Genomic DNA, 19128 nt, shown 5'->3' on the forward strand with positions numbered 1-19128 from the left:
GTAAACTCAGAAGATGTGGACTGTGACTGCACCATATATCTAGTCGGGAGTGGTGCTGACTGAAAACAGATGATTTGGAGCGATTTGCGCGCCATTTGTTGGCCATTCTAAGGACTTATTGAACTACCCTCGTATAAATAGGAAAACTTTTATTATTTTATGCTTACCGTAAAACTTCTGAATTCTAATTCTTCGAAGGTCAAACTGGTTGGGAAGTTGATCAAATACAAAATTTTCTATTTAAAAATATGTACATACGTTCAATTTTGAAAGTTTCAGCACAATAATTTGATTTTGAAGGTCTACAAAGTCTACATTGTCTACAATATAGAAAAAAAATGTTGTCAACGGCAGCCATAAAGCTAAATTTATTTGTTAATATTAGAAATTTGTCTCTAATCAATGTTTATGGTGAATCATAATTTTTTCACTTTTATAAAAACGAATAATGTAATTCATTTTTAATCAAAAAATGGATCTTCTTGGTTACGAAATTCGTTTTCGTTGAATATATGAATCGTTTTATTTGAAAATTCAACTATTTGCTTGAATGTTGAACTCTTTTTAAAATAAATTTGGTTTTGTTAAGATTCGTCTTTTTGGCTTACAAATATATAAAATTAGTAGGAAATAAAAATGTTTGGTAGCAAGGAAACTTTATTGTTGAAAATTCATACGTTTGGTTGACAGTTAAACTATTTAGGTGGAAAAATTCTACTAATTATTTAAAAATAAAAACTATTTCTTGGAAAATTTAAATATTTGGTAGAAAATTAACTTTTTTCTTGAAATGATATAATTTTCTGGTTGAAAATTAAATCCTTTTGAAGAAAATTTGCCTTTCTTCTTCATAGTTTTCACAATTTTGTTGAAAAAGTACAAATTTTGGTGTACATTAGTATTTTTTTTTAATAAAAATTAATCTTTCTTACAAAAAATTTCACTCTTCCATTTGTTTGAAAATTTATCTTTTTTGTAATGAACAAACCGTCTTGGTTAACATAGCATCTTTTTGGTTGAATATTCAATTATTTGATTCAATATGGGACTGTTTTTTTGAAAATTCATGTTTTGAGCTTCTTCCCTTCAGTTGATAATAATTCATCTCTTTGGTTGGCTTCGAATTGCATACCCTTTAAGTGTAATCTTGAAAATAAAATGACTTGAAATTTCATGTTTTTCCGATTTCAGAATACGCAGGGTCTTTTTCCATATTTTTTGTCGTAGAATCTGAGAAGAGAGGATAAGTTACGAAAACTATCAACAGAAATTGAATGGATTAACCAATTCTCTTCTTTTCTTTTTTAATCGTCTCGTCCTAATCTACTGCATCCAATGCAGTATATTGAAATTAAATTCTTCACTATTTTAATCATTCTTAATTTCTCTCAACCGGCTTTTATCTCTAGCAATAGGAAGGTTGAGTGAGGCATGACAGGCACTTAATCAAAACCTTAGCTCGATCCTGGGGTTTTACGATGTTTTAAGTATTGTCGAAAAAATAACACTCTAGTTTCATTCGAAAAGGAGCACTCAGAATTTCTTTCACCATAGGTATACTCATGGTGGCCGTTTGCTACTTTCCAAGCGCACAAAATGCATCAAATTTTCAATTAACTGCAATAAAATAAATCCCAGACCATTTCTCGAAAAATCCCTCTTTGAGGGATTGTATTTACCCTCTAACATTATTTAGTTAAAATATGAAATAGAAAATTGATAATTGTGGGAAAAATCCTGCCACTTTTAAATACATAGGCTAATTTTCAAGTCTGAGGAAGCACCTTAAGACATGCAGGGTAATCAAAGAAGACCTTAAAATAGTGTTCCAATTATATGGGAATAATTTTCAGTTGGTTATAATAATTCAAAAAATAATGTATATTATGTTAGAAACAATTTAATAAAAAAAATAATTTTTTTGTATTCGCAATGTTTAACTCATTGAAATTGATAGATATTGCATATGATGTGAGGAAAATGAATGTTTCATTACCATCAATTAAGAATAAATTATTATTGCACCAATAAGCCTACTACACAACTACCCCTTTCGGGGTAGGCGTGACTCATTCGGTAGGGGAAAAGAGTAGTGTGTGGAAGGGATAGAGATTTTTCAGATTGATCCAGAATTCTCGTTCTATTTAAGTAAATAACACGTTCGTTCCGCAACATTGCTCCGACCCAGGTTGCTGATCAATCTCTCTAACAATCACCCCAAACGAAGAACCTCACGAATTCGTTATGTAAGGTTTTCCACTTGAGTCCATTAGTGTCCAAGGTCTTTTGTTTCAGGTATCATTCACTCTACTAACACTCTTTTTATTAACTATTTGCCGCCATACATTCCTGTCCTGGCATACTTCTCTAGCTTCTTTAATGTCCATGCATTTTTTTCATGCAGGCTCTCGTGTTTCAGTGACTTCTTATGTCTCTTCCAACTAGGGTCTCATTGACACATTCTAACCATTCTTTTCGCGGTCTACCTCTGGACACGCTGCCATTTACTTGACTTGATACACTTGTTTCGTTAGTCGTTCATTTGGCATTCTCTCAGCATGTCCGAACCATCTTAACCGATTTCTTTTCCATGTGTCTACTAGCGTCTCTTCTGCACCACGTTCTTTTAGAATTATCACGTTACTTACTTTTTCCATCAGGGTTTTCCCGCTTATTATGCGCATGAATCTCATGTCAATTGCGTTAATTTTACTCTTATCTTTTTCTTGATAAGTCCATGTATCGCTACCGTATAGTATAGTGGGTACAAATATAGAATTATGTATTGCCATTTCAGCTTTATTCGATATATTTTTACGTCTACCAAGGTATACGAACTTATCAACTTGTTCAATTCTCTCATCATTTAAAAGATATTTCACAGTGTTTTCTCACTCTTTCCTTCGAACACCATAGTTTTTGTTTTATTTGCGTTAATTTTGAGGCCCATGCTCTTCATGCTTGCATCTAGTTTATTCAACATTCTTTGTAAATCTTCGATAGACTCTGCCATAACAACCTTATCATCTGCGAACGCTAACCCACCTACCCTTACTGTTTCGCGATACACACCCTCTTCGTCGAAGAGAGCCATTCTTAAACACTTGTCCATAAACAATATAAATAACCATGAAGACATAACGCATCCTTGTCTAACTCTTTGAGTATTATCGAAACAGTCACTCAATTTCCCATTCACTCTTACACTCGCTTTGCTACCTGTATATATTGTTTTTATAGGTTGTAGGATCCGTCCATTGACTCCATACTCTTTCAGGACTTCCCAAAGTTTACTTCTATCTACCTTGTCAAAAGATTTTTCTAGGTCAGCAAATGCACAGAAAACTTTTTTTCTTACCCTCAAACTTTTTTCTCTTATTTGCCTTAAGCTAAATATTTGATCCGTACATGACCTTCCTGGAATAAACCTACTTTGGACTTCCCAAATCTTTGTTTCTGTTATTTTCATCACCCTACGATTAAGTATTTTTGAATATATTTTACTTACGGTGCTTAATAAGCTAATCCGTCTGTAATTATTGCACTCGCTTTTATCTCCCTTTCTCTTGTATATTGGTACGATAATCGCTTTTTTCCAATCGTCTGGGATGTCTCCCATCTCGAAACATAAATTTATCAATTCGCACAGTCTATGTGGTACGCAAGCGCCACCGTGTTTAAGCATTTCAGTATTAATACCGTCTACCCCGGCAGCCTTACCGTTTTTCAAGTTCTTAATTATATCCCTAACCTCAGTGACACAGACTTTTTCATTTGAGTTTTCCATCGCATCGTGTTCAACATCGCAGTTGTGGTGTCCTATAGCTTCATCTCCGAATTGTCTCCTAAAATAGTCTTTGAAAGCCTCTAGTATTCCGTCTGCATCATATACCATTTCCCCTCTACTATTTCTCATGTTGACAATTTCTGTACTTTTGTTTCCTTTCATTTTTTTATACACTAGTTTCCGGCTTCCTTCAAAGTCGTTTTGTATTTTTATCTCTTCTTCTGCTCTAACTGTATCTTTACTTTCTTTAACTAATCGTTTAAGTATCCTGTTTTCGCGTGTATAATCATTTCTACGTCTATTTCTTTCCTCATTGCTAAGACATGCGATGTTCAAAGTTCTCTTGGACGCTTCTCTGTTTGCTTTTTGGGCAGCCTGAAGTTCATCATTCCACCACGCATCACCAGACATTCTTCCTACAACTGCGGTACCACACACTTCGAACGTACATCTAACAAGGATATCCCGTAAAATTGTCCAGGCGCCCTCTATATCTTTGTTTTTTATACAGTCCTCCCATGTTGCCCTATCTATGCTTTCGATTATCTTATTTTGGAAATCTATTCGCACATCCGGTTTCTGTAGGTTCTCAATTTTGATTTGATTAAGAATAAATGCTTTTTGGTAATTGCTTAAACAATTTCTATAAACAATTTTAGAGGTTGGCGAATTTTCAATAATTAGGCTTAATGTTTGCCTAACTTATCAACTAAGTATGGCTATTATGGTTATTATTTAGAAAATTTTCATGAACAAATTTATATTTTGGCCATTTTTCAATGAATAGGCTCAATTTTGTCTACGTAATCAACTAAAGGATGTAATTCTGATGACTTTTTCCCTTAATTCTTTGCAAATTGACAACAAGTGCTCATTATTTAGAAATTTTTTATAGAGAAAGTCGCATAGTGACGATTTTTTAATTAATAGACTCAATTTTTGTTCACGGAATCAACTAGGGATCTCTTTCCGATGACGCTCAGCCGTAACAGTTTCAAATCGTCAGAAATTATTAATTATTTAAACAATTTTGATAAACAAATTCACAGTTACAAGCAATGGGCTCAATTTTTGTATACGGAGTCAACTAAGAATTTGTTTTCGATAACGATTTGCAATGATAATTTTCGAATTTGCTATAATTTCACAGGTCTACAATAAAAAATTTCTAAGACTTGGATGTCAATATGATATTCCTATGTATTTTTCCCGATGAAACCGGATATGCAACCAGTCTAACCCCTACACGTCAGGATTTTCACATAACCTCAAAAACACCCAATAAACCACTGAAACCGCAAAAATTATCTACCCCTACCATTTTCACCCCCCCCCCTTATTCTGGTAACCCTATAACCCAGTGGGCAGAAAATTTGGCGACTGCTTTACGACATCGTTACGCCAGATCATACGACATTTTTACGATATCGTAAAGACACATTATCGACACGGACAAAGGATATCGTAAAGTTGTCGTAAAAACGTCGTAACGATGTCGTAAAGACGTCACCAAATTTTGTGCCCACTGGGAACCTTATCACTCCATAATCACCTTACCTTGTAAGAATTAAACCCCAATAACCTCAAAATCTCATAACCTCATTCATAAGAAAAATCTTCTTCGAGAAAACAGTTCAATTTCGGGAGTTTTTCTTGTGCAACATAATCATGAAATCCCATAACACCATAACCTAAAAACTCGTTCACTTTTTTATTTTTAATTTCTTCTATCCGTATCAACGTCAGTGAAGTCGTGATAACGATTTTATTTATTCTTTCGAATTCCCTTGTTTTCGAAAAATCTGTGCAATGGATTTCGTCTCCGCTTCTTGCCACTGTGAACACTCTCCCTTTTAAGCATACAACAGAAGTCTGCCATCATATTTTCATCCTATCTACCTTGGTAACATCTTACCATTTCCTTGATATCTTGATGGAAGCGTTCTCCTTGTTTCTCACTGTAATCCCCATTTTTGGTGACAATGAAAATTTTATCTCTCAACATCTTACGAACTTTAGGTCTATCAAAGACTCCTTTCAATATCGCGCTCGATTAAGCTGGGACTCGGTTTAATAAATAAGCAGAACATTTTCCTTCCTTATTCAAAGTTTTTAAGAACACAAGCTAAGAAAGCATTAAAATTTCGTAAAACCAGATTGCTGAGCTAGAATCATTGTCAAGATCTTAAGATCGCTGCAAATCTGCCACTTGTGTTCTCCGCATTTTATCTTACCCAGGACTATTTATATATTTGCATATTTTTCCTTGAGTGTTACCAAGTGTGCTATAGTTATCAAAGCATATTTAATTGTATTGTGTGATAACACCGCTTTAGGGCTCTGTTTTAAAGAATCAATCAACAATCTCCACTCCATAGATTTTTATATATCTTTTTTTAATTAATTCATAAGACCATAAACATTGTTACACCATGCCAAGTCCTAAAGCTAGCAATTAGCTCCATCTTTCGGCAAACCTAATTCTCTGATTCATTCATTAAGTATTTATTTGTTTAAACAGGAATTTAAACATATTCTACAGTCTACAATAATTCATTATGCATCACTTGGCACAAGGTTCATACCTCATGTGAATTTCGGTAAATATCTTTAGTGTTGAACAGCTTGGACTATGAATAACGGAAATCCTACTAAAATGTATATAGAATTTCTTTTATCTCTTTATTCAACTTGCTTCTAAGTCACCTCATTATCTTATGTCTGCTTATTACTGTTAAAAAAAGTTTCAGATTTTTTATTGTTTCATAGAAAACATAATCAGTATCTTATGCCGTCATATGCGTATCAAATTCTCATTTTGAATTTGCTCACTGGTACCCTCGAAATAAGTTATGAATATATTATATTATTATATTTACCAATAGAATTGAAAATAACTGTTAAGAGCAACACCAGAATATGGACAGTCCTCATCTTTTTTAATCAGAAGAAAAGCTGTCTAATGTATATATTAATGACAATTTGATGAACAGTGTTACTGATGAATATTTTTCCATTTTGTAAGCCTATGTAATATATATCGTATATTCGTTATCTCCGAAATAAAAGGCGTCAAAGTTAGCTTTCTGAGGTATTTACATTTCATAAAAATGAATTTTGTTCGCTTGCTTCTCAACTGATATAGCGATTTATGTAATCGTCCACGTTATAGGAAAAGCTGTTTTTACATGGTAATTTGAAAGCAATCATCTATTCGTACAGTCGGCTGAACGAACATTCAAGTAATAGTTTTTTGCCAATTTTCAAAATAATTGTGGAATTAATATTATACTCAAACTTATCTATATCTTAAACTTTACTCAAACTTAACATCTCGAACTAACAGATGTTAAGTTAAGTTAATCTGGACTAGTTGATGCTGCAAAAGGTGTCTTTAAAATATCTTCAGTAGTTATGCCGAACTACGAAGATATAGTAATGCTAAAAAAGACCTGTACAAAAGGTGTACGTAATTATTACGTATGACTGACTGGCAGATTCAAAGATAACTTCACAATCATGAAAGGCATAGGTAAAAAGAAAATGTACAATGTCGCAATTGGTACATCCAGTGGACTTTATGGCCAAGGATATTCAAAAACAAAATAATTTCTAGTTTCGAAAGTAAAAAATGAGTAACCCAAAAACTTTATTTTGCTATAAAGACATTGTTTTCAGGAAATCAGTATGGCAAGAGTCACATTTGCAAGAATAGTTGAGAAAATAAGAGCAAAATCATCGAAAAACTCTGAGAAAGAATAGGAAAGTAATGGGCTGGTGGAAAGCAGGTACTATCATATAATCCCAGTGTGAAGAAAAACATTTTATTCGAAAAAGAAAGTTTAGATAGCTTTTAGATCATTTTACCGCTATTTCATGAAGTTCGGGAATTGTTATGAAATAAATTCCTTAAATGATGAATATTATGCATCAAGACTCCTAAAAACAGTGATTAAAGTTTTATCACCGCATATCTAAGTAAAATGTTCTCAGGAGTTATGCAGAAATATTGATTAATTAAGAAGAGACTAAAAAAATTTGAAAGCAAACGAAAATGTTAAATTTAAAAAAAAAATTAAATGCGACATATAACCACTCCGTCTTCGTCGTTGCTCCTAGGTTAAGCTAAAAGTGGTTTTTATTCATCATTGCCTATCGTTTGAACATGTGGAATTTTTCTGAAAAGTAATCTGATTTTTACATCATGTAAATTGATAATGTTAAGGAAATTACGATTCCTTGCGGTCGCATTTTTCATGTTTAAAAAGAAATTGGATAGGTTGGATGCTATTGCGAAATGTGTTGTGGGATCACCAAAATACTTGTTAAGAAAATTGACTCAAAATTCAGTTCACAAAATTCATTCACAGAAGTCAATGAAATTGATAAGAAGAACCAACAAAAAATGAACTTTTCTGCATTAATAAAGTCAAATGTGGAATTTGAATAATAGAAATTTATTCAAAGTTTTAACAATAAAGTGAATCAACCGATCGTATCTTAAATATAAACCAATTAGTTCATATCATTTAGAGAAGGTACAATTTTTGGACTTTTTATTTTAAAAAAAGGGTTAAAATCATTAAAAATTGTTTCAAAATTTATGGCTAAGTGGTAGAAATACCAGAAATACCTAACTACCGTCGATTCTATTAATAAATATTTTTATAAACACTAAATTTGTCTGCTTTTTGCTATTGAAAGGTTTGATTAAAACGATAAGAAGAAAATTAAATTGACAATAGTGATTTTTTATAACGTTAAATTTGTTTACATCATTGTAAATATAGCGATAAATTGATATCTAGACGTGAAAAATTACATTTTCAAGCTAAAAATTATTGTTTAAATATTCATTAATGAATTAACAGTACATGAAAGTTTTAATTTGAATACGAAAGGTGATCTATAAAAAAAATTATACAAAGTGATATTAACTACCTTGAATTTTCTATCACGCTGCATTGGGGAGAGGATATGAATCAAATTATGAACAAATTTGAAGAAGATTTTTTTTTAATGGCATATTCCGTAAAGAAAATTGAGCGCCTGCACTAACTACATTTCTATTCGGATAAATAAAGTAAAATAATCATAATAAGTAAAATTTGCACTTGATTTTTGCAAATGTGAATTACGAATTTTAGCCTAAATTACAGTGGTCAGGAGCACATAAATTCATGAGCAATAAGTTTAACATAATATAGAAAAGTTTACATTTTAGAAACACTTGAATCGAGCCCGGAACGCTTGATGAATAAGGAGAATGTTTATGTTAAAGCCAAATGAGCTTTTACAAAAGGGAATTGAAAATTATTAAATTACGATTGTTGCTGTTTTTTTTCCTGCAAACTTTCCATTTTTCTAATCGAGTAAACGATGGAAAAAATCATTATTTACACACGCAGTATTCTAAAACTTTTATAAATGGATTTATTATTGCCTAATGGACATTCCGCGATTTCTTGTGAAGTCAACTCTTTAAAGATGCCGCTGTCGATGTTTATTTTCACCCGCTTTCTTCCGAAAATTTGAGATGCATATATTCCACGAAGAATCTTAGTATCTTTTGTTTTTTCTACTATTGCAAATACATCACCATTAAGCGATGTTAAAACAATTTGTTCCTTGGTTGTCATTGGCGTAAGGGCATTGCCTTTTCTTCTTAATTGAATTTGTTCATGATGTGGAAAAGTGTACTTTCGAAGTTGGAATACCTTCTTTGGATTCGTATTAGGAATAAGTCGAATAAATCTAAGATCTTCAAATTTAAATCCAAACATGCTTGAAGAACGTTGCCTGGCAGGAGAAGACTTAATCCTTTTATGAAAAAGGGACTCGTTAGGTAACTGGGACGCGACCGAAGAATATGGTCTGACAGGAGGAAGAGCGCTTTCTGGAGGAGGAGTTTTAGCAACAGGCATAGTCCTTTCGGGAGAATATGTGTCAGGAAAAACAGAAGGTTGCAACTGAGGAAGTCCAGGAAGAGGGTCGCCATTTGGTAAACAATCAAACAGTGAACCCAAATCTGAAAACAGAAAAAAAGAGAATTACATTTGCCTTAAAGCACACAATCGTCTGTTTGTTGTGAATTTAGTGATAATTGTGAAATGTTTGCAAAGTTTTTATATTATTCTGTCTTTCATAAAGAGCTTAAAGTTATACCATCTTTTATATAATATCATTATTAGAATTATTTTATGTTTATTCCCAAACTATTTACACATTTGCTTATAGTAATTGTCACTTGGTCAGTCCGATACCGAAATTCCAGACAAAAATTATAGTTGAGTTAATTATACAAATCCGCAGTTTCTTACTCGATCATCAAATGGGGCGCATAGATAAAATAAATCTCACAATCAATTGTCTATCATAAATTTTCATGAGTGGATACCGTTGATTTTTGATTTATTCAAGTGGTGATAACCTACGTGCACATTTACTCCTTTAAATACACACCTATTTTTTTAAATATTTCCTACACACTGGGTCAAAATGACCCTCTTCATTTTTCGGTTGTCTATAACTTCATAGCTACTAACATTTTTAAACTAACCAAAATTAAGAGGTATACTTGCACAAAATTTAAAAAAATTTTTGCGCTTTTTTTACTAAAAAATTTTTATAATTGATGAAAACGTAAAATCCAAATTCGATTAAATTCGACGTTAAGTACACACATGGATCAACTTGACCCTGCTTTGATTTCAATTGCTTCTCAACGAAAACTGATGACCCAGGGTGTACACGAAGAAATTAAAAAACTAATCTTTTGATGAAATTTTTTACTTTTTATTAGCAAGTAAGTCCTGAATTTAATACTAGTTTTTTATGGTTGAAAATTTTTTTTACAGACAATATAACTGTTCCACCTGAAGCATAATAATTTTTGTAAAAATGTATCTTTTGGGTTTACAACTTACTTTTTATCGAAATACTGTGTAGTTAATTTTTTGTTTGTTTTTGTTGAGAATATAACTATTTTGTTGAAAATACGTTTGTGACGTGTTCGAACATCGATTTAAACATGTTCTACAGGCCATGCACTGTAACAGAGGAACTTTTAATTTTTTACTGAAAATTGTACTATTTTTTCTTGTTTAAAAAGTTTCAGATTCGTATTTCTCGCACAAATATCCTAAAGGAATTCGTACTAAAAATTTGTTCGCACGGAATATCGATACTATTAATAATGTAAATGTCACTAAATTATTTTCTCCCTTTATCCAAGTGCACTGTATAAACTCTATTTTGTATTTATATATGGCATATTCCATGGTTGTACCTTCACAGTTGGAAACGTAAAAAATTGCTCGAGGCAAATTAAATAGCAAAGTTTTGATTTATGTAGAACTTATAAAAAATGTACGGTATATAATCAAAATATTTTATAAATCTATTCTATTATTATATTCACCAATAGAATTGAGGATAACTGCCAAGAACAGGAACAGAGTATAGACAGTCCTCATCTTTTCTCATTAGAAGAAAAACTGTTTAATGTATTTATTAATAATACATTTGAACAACAACGTTACTTATGAATATTATTCTACTTTATAAGCTTATGTAATATATACTACACTCGTTATCTTCAAGATAAGAATCGTCAAGGCAAACTTTTAGAGGTATTCACATTTCCTTAAAGTAAGTTTTGTTCGCTTATTCTTCAACTTATATTACGATTTATATAATTTACATAATAGGAAAATCTAGTTTTTACATAGCCATTTTAAGTTAAACATCTATTCGTATAGCCAGCCCGCAGTGGAACGAAATCGCGAAGAGTTAGCCAAAAGTATAAAAAGTTCATAAGGTGGCCAAATTTTACTAGTCAAGGATTTTTGGGGCCACTGATTACTAAGCTAATGTCAATTATTATTTTTAAGTAAATGGATGATCCAATATGGCAGGCGAGCATGCTAAATACATTTTTTTAACTGGTATGCAGGGGTTATCAGGGTCGATGATAGCGAGTCCAATATCAAAAATTTCGGAAACAAAAAGGGCGGTCCCAAAAGGGCGAACAAATATGCTCAATATGCTGTTGATTCTTTTAAAAATTAGTAAAAAGGAGTTTGTGAGGTCACTGATAACGAATCCGATGTCAGAAATCCCGAAAAAAATGGCGGATCCACATCGTGGACGAGTATGCTAATATGATACATGTGTTATCCAAAAAAATGTTCCATTTGAGAAATGATTATAATTAAGGGGTTTTTTGGGTCGCTTATAATGAAGACATTTTTTGTAAAAAATCTTATATTTTGAGAGTTTGCACTATTAACGTGTTTTTCGGGTCGTTAGCAACGAAACTGGAATCAAATTCCCCAAGAACAAAATACTGAATCAAATATAGCGGACATATTTTCAAAAAAATTGACCTCAAAAACCCCTTCTTACTAATTTTGAAAACAATCAACAGATTATTCAGCATATTAGTTCGCCATATTGAATCCGCCATTTTGTTTCTGGAATTTTTCTAATCCGATTTGTAATCTGGAACCCTGAAAACCCCCTAATACCAATTTTTTTTAACAAAAATTTATTCACCATACTAGTCTTCCATATTGGATCCGCCATTTCTTTTTCAGAATTTTTGACATCAGATTCGTAATCAGTGATCCGAAAAACCTGTGAATAATGATTAGTGCCAATTTTCATATATTTTTTAGAATAGGTTTCTATTGAGTCAGCAATAGAAATAACTCGCGCTCACTCGCGTTCGCCCACGTACAAAATTAATTCTTCACTTTCTTTAAAACTATTGTTTCAATTATTTTGAGTTTTGAATTTAGGTGTTTAATTGCACTTATTGCCGATAACAGATTCCATAATCGAACGTGTGAATCGGTTTACTTCTGCAGAAATCAAACCATTTTAACAACAGACAGTTTATTTCGACTCGGAGAGCCCATTCAAGTAAGCCCATTAGCTTATTGAAAATAGTTTGGTCCTCTAGAAGAAAATTTTTGTGATACTATGTAAACGTCACTAATATTATGTTTTTTTTCTCCACTAATCCAGATTTTCGGAGGAAAATAATTTGTCAAATAATTATTACGAATATCATCACAAATATTGTTTTAATAATTATATAGATTTTAGGGGCTATGTAATCGACTTTTAAACATGCACTGTTAGAAAGATGTTAAAAATCGAACGGTTGTAGTCTAATTTTTTTCTATACGTGTACACAGCGTATAAAGTTTTTTAATATCTCGAGGATTTTCGAAAGATGGAAAAGAATATGAAATAATTTTATTACGTTTGAATAGAATTTCAACAGATGTTAATTCAATGGAATTTTACATGAATTTTGTAATGACTTGAAGAATGGTTTATAATTCTAATATTTTGAAGGAATTGCAATGTATTTCTATGTAATGAGAAAGGAATTTTAATAAGATTCCAAAGCGTTTTACTTGATTGTAATTTGTTATAGGTGTTTCAAAGTACTGTAACGGACTTTAAAGATTTCAAGAGTTATCAAAGAATTTAAAGAGATATTAAAGGGTTTTAGAAATTTAAAGGGATATTAAGGTACGTGAATAGATTTGAACGCATTTTAAATTAGTTTATAAGATTTATAGGAATTTCATATAATATATATTATTTCACTGGAACTCACAAGATTTCAAAATGTGAAAAGATTGGATAGAGTTTCTACGACTTTAAGGCATGTACGGGAATTTAATGGTATTTAGTGAAAACTGGAGATCAGCAAATTTGGTAAGCCTTCTCTAGTTCTCGAACCAGTTACTGAAGATACTTATGAGACTTTTTGTATATTTACAAAATAGTACTTTGTGGTTTATATAATTATTAACTAATGACTCATTAACTAAACACCCATTTAGGGTGCAGTTTGATTGGGACTTTTTCAAGAATCGGAACGCTTGATTTTATAAGGGTCAGGGAACCTAAATGTTTTTGTAGAGGTCGGTTCGGCTCCAGATTCATAAGGGTTTAAAAGATCTAGGTTATTCTAAACATCTGGTTTTTCCCGGCCACATTAAGTGGATACAGTAGGAATCGTCGAATCGGGACGGACCGGGTCTCCACTTTCGATCAGGCAAGTCGCAGAAATAAATGTTAGCTACACCTCATAGTAGTGGCGTATCTCAAAATATGCAAGACCCAATACAAGTCTCCTAGAGTCTGCTGCGTTTTTACGCGCGTGTGCCTACCTACCACGGACAGCGGGGAAGTTTACTAATAGGTACAACGTTCCTCCGAGGATTTCGATGCAACGAGTCCCGATGCGACAGGTCCTACCGTCATGCGCCTTTTCTGCTAAACAGGTTTATTGATAGCTCCTGATGAAAACGTCAAGTTTTTTACAAATGACTACCAAGCATCAAGAAAAAATCTTTTACCAAAGTATCCAAAATCATGTTTGCATAGACAATAACACCCTTAGTGCCTGTTTTAGGTCCAAATGATTAGAGGAATGCAAACATTAGATCCTGCAACAAGGACTGTTTTTCACATTTCTGTAAAAGTGTCCGTACAAGGGTCGTACAATTTTGCTGCCCACTGGCCAAAAAAATTAAGGATGTCCCAGAGAAGTCTTACATAAAATGTCTTTTGGACATCTTAGAGATTTTCTTAAAACGTCTAATGGGGGTACAAAAGATGTCCCGAGAACGTGCATGTCCTTAAGACGTCTTTGGGTCATCTTTAAAACATTAGACGTCTTAGGGACGTTGATTGGGCTGACATAGAACATCCTAGAAACGTCCCAACGGCGTTCTTGGCTTTCGACGCGGTATTTTGTACCTCAGCTGGGAAGCTATTCCTTTATTACCATCAGTCTGTAATTGTCCGCGACTATTTTTCAAATATTCAACCGTATTCAGAAGAAACTCTTGATACAAGAAGCCTCTATCTGCAACCTGATAAAGAGGTTAGTGGATTTTTCATAGACTTTTTCATTTAATTCTGAAGGGACCAAATTAAAAACAGTACTCCTAAAGCATCGATAGGAGGCATTAAAATTTATCCAAAAACTTTTCGGATAAATTTTCAGATAACAATTTATAGTGGCGAAAAGCACTTACATTAAAATCGTAGCTCATCCCCTTCTCGATCTATTCCAAAATTAAATTTTACATCTATTTAGAGAAGTATCCTTTTTTTTAAAAAGGATGTTTCTTGACTTAAATAGAGTTTCTTCCTGAATTTAAGCATGAAGAAGAAACGGAATATTATTGGAAACATCCTTCTTACAGTTTTAGCTGATGGTAGCCAAGGATTTGCAATGTATCTATGCCCATATTTCCCGAAATTTTTTTATTAGGATTGAATTATCACGATGTTGTAGATGTAATTGTACAAGAAGACTCTAATGCACCAATTAAGAAACGATTATTATATTCTGAGGGTGAAAATGTTAGCTACAGAAGTAAGTTGACTAATGTGCGCAGATTGATAATGTTGGGTATGGTGTTACAAATAACTTCAAATAACAAAACCAATGCCACAGTTAAATAAATCATCCGCTTTTCAATAAAGTTGATGACATTAATGTTCTTTGAAAGTGTGTCGTTCTTGAAGAGCACGTTTGAAAACGATCTGTGAGTCATTTATTTTGGGATGGTATTGTTCCACTTATGGGTAGAAAAAAGGCATTAAAATGGCCCCCAAAGTTGAAAGTTAGCCCGAAAAACTATCATCGAAAAATTTATAAATACAATGGAATTCTGCGCATAGTACCCTTTGTAACTGCTTTCAAGGTCATGAACAAAGTGGTTAACTGCTTTTTCAAGATATAGATTCTCATTTGACTGAATTACTTGTAGCTTCTGAAAGCCTGGAAATTTCTAAGACATTGAAAATTCATGTCCTTCAAATGCATCTAAAAGATTCTGTACGATTTTCAGATAAAACTAGACTAGGCTTATGGTCAGAGCAAGTAATAGGATCAGTTCACCGTGATTTTTTTTATTCTGGGAGCGGTATGAAATAAACGTACTTGAAGATTCTTCTTTAATGCATTAAATTTCAAGCAGGCAGTTATAGGATTCAAATCGCAGCTTATCTAAATAATCTTATGAATGATATCAAGTGAGGAATCAATAACAAAAAATAAAAATTTCAAAAAGTAAATTAATAAGGTCGTTGGTTCTGGGATAAGCTGATAGTGGTTTGTTTGTGAACATTCAGAGTCAAGTATTCATTTCCATGAATTGATGGAACTTGATTTGCAACAGGCATAACAAATGTTTCTTATTCCCTCAAATTTGAAATATCGTTCCCTAATATATGAGAAATTTAATGTTTAAAATGCCCAAACAAAATTTTATCCTTCCAAGCAATATATGGAACCTACGAAACAAACGTGAGATCTATCGGAAGGAAATTTAAAAAAAAATCATAAAAGTGCGTGCTCTTACATCATAAAAGTTTGTGCACTTCTGCTTTTTCGAATAATAAAAATGGATAGAATGGTCATTCATATCCATCTACGTGTTTATCAGATCACTGCTAATGCTCTTACGAAGTGAAAATACGGAAAAAGTTCCTATTGATTAATTGTTTATGATACAGACTTTTGAAATTAAGTTTCGAAACTATTTACCTATTTACTGCAATGAAGCCCGTTTATCTCTTGAGATCCATAAATCCTGTAATGTGCGAATAATTCGCAGTGTGTAATTTTAATTTTTTTAAACATCTTACTTGCTTATTATATGAAGCAACTAGGCAGATAAACTTTTGATCATGCTATATGATGTAAAGTTCTTTAAATGAAAATCAAATTTATTATTTTAGTTCTTTTGTTTCAATACGTGAAATAACTTGCTGATATCGACAGATGGTTTTTTTTTGTTCGTTTATAATTCACTTAGTTTGGTGTTCCGTGTATAATTTTTAAAATTGCATGTATATTATAAAATGTTAAGGTGGCGGGGGGCGCTAAGTAAATTAATGTTTTTATTTAAATGTGTTTTCAAAAGAGAAGTATTTCTATGTTAATAAATTTGAATAATAATTATTATTAATTGCGAAAAGCGATTCTTCAAAAATCAGGAAAGATACAATGGGTAAAATATATTAATCTGACTTTTTTTAAATCTCTTGATCCAAATTTTTCAACGATATGTATTATTCTTTTTTTTAATCAGACTAGCATTATATGATATATTTATTGATTATATCTTAGTTATAATCTTATTATTTGAATTTCATGTGTATTGTGCGTATTCGCTATGAAAGAGCCTTCAAAAATATAATTTAATAAATTAATCTAATAAATAAGGATTCTAAAAGCCTGTATATTGATTGCATTTATGTAAGTGTAAATTTTTTTTTATTATTGATTGAAGTAATTTTATATTTGCGAGAGTAATAGGTAGTAATATATAGGCATTTGGTTTAGAATTAAGTAATGAGGTTAAATAAATGTTTTTCTGTTTTTGCGTTAGATTTCACGAAGTACCCAACCGATTAATATCTTAGCCTTTATCTCTCACATTAATATTTCAGGTCAATAAGAAGCAGATATCATTGGAAATAAGTGTAGATATAAGAGTCAGACACTTTTGACTACTTTTACAATACTCTCGCCTTCAGTGTAATCGTAGAAAAAATAATAATTTCATCATCTAAACTGTACAATTTCGACTATGACATGTCGCAAAAAATAGACTTAAACCTTCTAATTCTTCTTGGCATTTTGGCTCAAGGTATTCTCGGGACTTTTTTGGAAAATAATCATCGTAAGTAAAATTACATCATCAGTGAACATTAGGCTGGAGCGACGAAAAGTACTTTGTTGCCACGAAATTTTAATAGCGCGAAGATTGATGAAAATAATTTGATCACAAAGTTTTTGTGCTTTTTACTATTAATTAAAATTGCTAGTTGTTTCAACGACACAATTAATTGAATTATTTAAATATTTAGACTTTAAGGAATAAAAACGTAGTTTTTTTTTATTTTCACCTGAAAAATATGATCAGAAACCCAAAAACCCTCGATTACGGATCCTAATGTCAACTGAATAAATTATTTAGCTTTTAAGACACGAAACTTTAAGGGACTCGAAGACGGTTGAGCTTGAACTGGCATTTTTGAAAAAATCAATTTTAATTCCTTTTTCACTTTAACTCGTGCTCAGTCAGTAAGTTTTTAGGACTTTTTAATCAAATTCTTAGGGAATGTAGTTGTAAATGTTTTTTGGCTGATAGAGCAAAATGAATGCAAAAATTTATTTATAACAAATTGTTGAAAATTTTTTTTCTGGTACATGGCACTTATTAACCTTCTCTAACATCCTGCGTTTCGTTTATAGAACGAATTTTTAGAAAAAACAACTTCCAGCTAGAAAGTTTTTGAAAACATTTCAAAGAAGTTTTCTAAACGTTTTTAGCTCATTTGAATTGATATTCAAGAAATCTCAGATCCGATTTAAAAAATATTTGACCGGCACCAAAGATAAAAACTAATCATGTAATTTATTCATTAATATTAGGTGAGGAAATATTAATATTATGCCAAGAAATACTAACGATACTCTATTACAAAAGGCATAAAAAACAAATATACTTTCTCGATCTTTTACTTTTTTCAATCCCACGAATATGACGCATTGCAAAATTTGCGAAATTAAGAATCCGTTGAATTTAAACTATCCCGTTTATAAATTTCCCTAATAGTCCCTAATAATATTGGGACTTTCTTAGGGGCAACAACAGCTTACCTTTATTCAGGTTGCCCCCATCAGGACCTAGTATGGTCCGAATATGGCAACCCTTTTAATTGAGATGACTTCCATAATAAGCCCCCTATTCAACTTCAACTTTAAATGTAGTAGCGATAACGCTGGTGTACCCGGCCATGCACCAGGTTGCTAAAAGCATCTTCAACAGGAGTTCTCACAAAATTTAAAGTTCGTTGATAAAAATATCAACTTCAAATATATTTGCGACGACGCCGATGTATCTGGTCTTGCACTAGGTTGCTAAAAGCATCACCTACAGGAATTCTCACAAAATTTAGAGTTCAGTGATAAAAATATCAATTCAAATGTAATTGTGATGACGCAACTACGACTACAACTATTTTTATCATCGAACTTTACATTTTGTGAGAAAATCTACAGAAGAGTCTTTTAGCAACCTGGTGCATGACCCGGTATACAGACGTCATCGAAACTACATTTGAAAATGATATTTTTATCATCGACCTTTAAATTTTGTGAGAATTCCGGTAGAAGACGCTATTCCTGCAGAAGATGCTTTTTGCAACCTGGTGCATGACTAGGTATACAAACGTCATCGCAACTACATTTGAAGTTGATATTTGTAACATCGAACTTGAAATTTTGTGAG

The sequence above is a fragment of the Belonocnema kinseyi genome, chromosome 2 (assembly GCF_010883055.1).
Source record: "Belonocnema kinseyi isolate 2016_QV_RU_SX_M_011 chromosome 2, B_treatae_v1, whole genome shotgun sequence".
Lineage (NCBI taxonomy): Eukaryota > Metazoa > Arthropoda > Insecta > Hymenoptera > Cynipidae > Belonocnema > Belonocnema kinseyi.